The 3,783-nt window shown below is 48.3% G+C and overlaps 1 protein-coding gene across 1 annotated transcript in view; it reads right to left on the bottom strand.

Moving 5' to 3' along the window:
- Positions 1-3,532, bottom strand: part of LOC102774283 (gap junction alpha-5 protein) — a 6,877-nt gene extending 3,345 nt beyond the window's left edge. Inside the window, exon 1 of the mRNA XM_006764164.2 lies at positions 3,311-3,532. The gene's annotated coding sequence lies outside the window, so the exon portion shown is untranslated. The remainder of the gene's footprint in view (positions 1-3,310) is intronic.
- Between the last annotated feature and the right edge of the window lie 251 nt (positions 3,533-3,783).

Below are 3,783 nucleotides of genomic sequence, written 5' to 3'. Positions count from 1 at the left end.
CCCTTCCCCCGCCTCCCCCAATCTGGATTTGCAATAGCAGACTGGGTGTTTCTGAGGCAGCCTGGCCAAGAATCAGACCTGGAGTCTTGCAAATCTGCAAATGTGACTTGGCACAAACTCACTGAGTCTGTTCCTTGTCTGTGAAATGGGGATGGGAAAAGCCACACCAGGGGGTTTTGAGGATTAAATGAAAGGGTATGTGTGTGGGAACCCTGTCAGAGTACCCCGGATGCTCAAGGCCAACTGGAGTGTAGGGGCCCTTTTCAGAGTATGCTGGATGTTCAAGGCCACTCTGAGCGTGGGAATCTTAACCAGAATGTTCAAGGCAAAATTGCTATATACAGCTGCAAAAGCAAGGATGCAGCAATCTATGCACTGTGCAAGCATACCCTTCTGTAGCCCAAATACTACTGAGGTCACTATTTGGCATGAAGCCTCTTTTGTTTAAGCTTGTTTGAGCTTGTATATAAGTTGCCACTGACCAGCCATCAGTATGCGGCTGCTACTATGTGAGGCTCCTAGATGGGCCCCTATGTCGGAGGCTGTAGCTCTAATAATAGCTCCTGTATAGCTCCTATGTGGGAAGCCACTTTATGGGAAAGATGTATTTATTAACCAGTCGGTGTGCAGCTGCCTGCCTTTATGGGACTCTACTTTGAAGAACTGTTTTGTCTAAGGGCTCCTTGTTAGCAATTTGGCCTGTAATAAAGACTCTTATATATCCACGACTTCTTATACCTTCTCCACCTACCACCCGGCATCTAAGGAGGTCCAGTACCTGGCAGAGGGGCTTGGACCCAACAGTTGGCATAGTCAGGCAGGATGAGGACCTGTGTACCCAACAATGTGGTATGTTGAAATACCACAAATGTCCCATGTGCTTGAACGGCTGTTAGGTGGAAAACAAAAATTTTATGTCTCCAGAGGACAGAACTAGGTGGAGGAAGAAAGAGTGAGTGCCAAATGTGGCCCCTCAGGAAGCATTCTCTAATCATCAGAACCACCCAGTATGGACCAGGTGTATTGGGCGCTAGCAAGTAAAAAGTCTTTGGTCACACCAGGTAGGTATCACAGATGAGTGCTCAGGTCCCCCTAGCTGCAAGCAGTGGGCAATGTGGACCTCCTGCACCTCAGCGCCATTGCAGCTGTACAGCATGGCTTGGCCTTCTGCATGCATACAGGAGGTTCCCACCACAGACCTGCTCGCTCTCACATCCAGACTAAATGCCTCAATCCCTTATGTCCCATACAAAACCTTCCCTCATTAGGCCCCTGCCTGTTCCTCAACCTCATTTCCTGCCTGTCCCCTTTAGTTCCCTTTATCCAAACATGCCAAGTCTGGAAGATTTCCAGATGTCCTCCTCCAAACCACCTCCTACAGGCCCCCTCAAGCCCAGCTGAATCCCATCTACCCTTCAAAATTGACCCAGGCATGGCTTCTTCCAGCCCTCTCTGCTCTCTCAGGCTGAGCCTCTTCGGCTCCTGTGGTGGCCCTGGGAACGCTCATTCCTCTCCTATACTTGCCATCTTGTTTTGTAATCCTTTGCCTATCTGTGTTCTTCCAGTCAGGGCTCATGGAGGCCAGGAACCGTCTTTTCCTCTGTATCATCATCACCTGACCCAGAGCCTGGCCTAGAGTGGGTGCTTAGTGTATCTTGGTTGAGTGAATTAAGAAAGGGGTGTCAAGCACTGGTGTTTCCTACCCAGTGGCAATCTAAGTCCCTATTCCTTTCCTGGGTCCCATTAGTAGGGTGAAAGGGCAGATGTCATTTTTTCAGTCTCCACTGAAGCTAGGTCAGGTCACTGAGGTATGGGGAGAGACTAATGTGGAGGGAGTGCTCTAGGAAATGTCTTTCCAACTCTCAGTAAATATAGGGAGCCTCTGTTGAAGTCCTCCCTACCCCCACCCCTTCCTGCCCGTGGACAGAGTTGTGTGAGCCAAGATGTCTGAAGTTGCCCAGAGACTCTCAGAAATAGCAGATAGTGCCCCAAGGCCTCGGAAACTCTTGAATCTCCTACCTCTAGAATTCTTATTGATGAACAATAAGTGGAGAGAGAGAGATGTTGATGTGAGAGAGAAACATGGACCAGTTGACTCCCACATGTACTCTGGTCAGGAATTGAACCCACAACCTGGGTATGTGCCCTGACCAGGAATCAAACCAGTGGCCTTTTGGTGCATGGGATGATGTTCAACCAACTGAGCCACACCAGCCAGGGCAAGCTTCTAACCAATTCTAATCAACAGAATGACAAAAAGAAAAGAATGTGAGGGGAGGACAGGGGAAGGGAGGGCGGAATATTCTTAGAATCACAAAACCTCAGGCTCTGATGGGGCATTAAAGATTGTCAAGCTCAAACCTTGACAGTCACATTTTTGCTGCCAGTATGCCCTGGTTCCGACCTGAACATTCTTTATACATATGAGGAAGGGGGCGGGGGGGGGGGGTGGAAGTGCCACATTTCATGGCCCAGGCTTCTTTGGCTCCTGAGCTGATTCCTTGACAGAGTTCTACCAATACCTCTTCCCTCCCTTCACGTTCCCCAACCCTAGAGTACACAGCGTCTCTGGGAATGAGGGAATCCATGAGTGAGCGGAAAGGGCCTTATCTCTCTTCCCTCCATATCAAAGACCCAGCCAGGTCTGGAGGCCTTTCCTCTGGTTTTGATCAGACAATGTGGGAAAATGTGAAGCGTTTGCTCAAAAGGAAAATGCCTGATTAGATAAGAGTTTAAATGGTCTGTCATCTCTTCTGGGCACGTGCAGTGTTCAGCACCTTCAGGGTCAGGCACACAAGTGTGGGGACCGGGATGTGGTGAGTAAGAGAAGGGGAGGGAGAGAAGTAGGGATGATGAAGAGCATGAGAAGGAACAAAAAGAGGTAAAAGACAAGGGGGAGATGGAAATGGAGAAAAATAGACCATGTATCGGGTAAGAGAAGATGGCTTGGGGGTTAGCTAACTGGAGCTCAAATCTCTATTATCTGCTGAGCTTGGAGAAGTTATTGGATTTGTGTCTCAATTCTATCACCTGCAAAGTGGGTATAATATTATTTAGCTCGCAGAGTATTATGAGATGGTGGATACAAGGCACTTAGAATAGTGCTCAGTATATAAGAACTGAATAAAAGGCAGCCATTACGAGCAAGGACAGTGGTGGGGAAGAACAATTGGAGAAGGAAAGAGAAAGAGCACGTAGAAAGATTACAAAGAAGAGAGAAACAGATGGAGAAGCAGAAGGGGAGAAAGTGGGAGGAAAACAGATGCAAATAAAAAGTGAATGAAAAGGAAGAGATAAACAAATGTCATACACTTCTAGGATTTGGGGCAAGTTTTACAAACTCTCCTCAGGCCCTGAAGACTTTTCCTCTGATCCGTCTGACTCTGTCACTTGTTCCTTGCAAGTCCCCACGGAAGTATAAAATAGTTCCAGGCAAAGAATGAGGTGCTTTGGTTTGGTCTGTCAAGAGTCTTCGTTGCTGACTCCCTCATTGGTGGGTCGCCCGGAAGAAGTGAAGCGCGGGTGCAGAAGGGAACATCGTGCAATATCAGGAAGATGGTATTGGAAATGGTGGCTCCTCAGGAAAAAACAAGAGAAACTAGCCAAGGCGGGTGGCGTGGGGCCAGCCACTGGGCCTTGATGGCAGCGAATAGGGTGAAGACCTCTCACTTGTGGCTTCCTGAATGATCCAGGCAAGGTCAGGAAAACTGAAAATTCTTACCACGTACCAGCTGCTCGGTTTATAACATGAAAGGTCTCTACTGAAGTCAGTTTTCCAACGAC

Source organism: Myotis davidii, unplaced genomic scaffold (genome assembly GCF_000327345.1).
Source record: "Myotis davidii unplaced genomic scaffold, ASM32734v1 scaffold401, whole genome shotgun sequence".
NCBI lineage: Eukaryota > Metazoa > Chordata > Mammalia > Chiroptera > Vespertilionidae > Myotis > Myotis davidii.
This window is presented reverse-complemented; position numbering and strand designations above follow the sequence as displayed.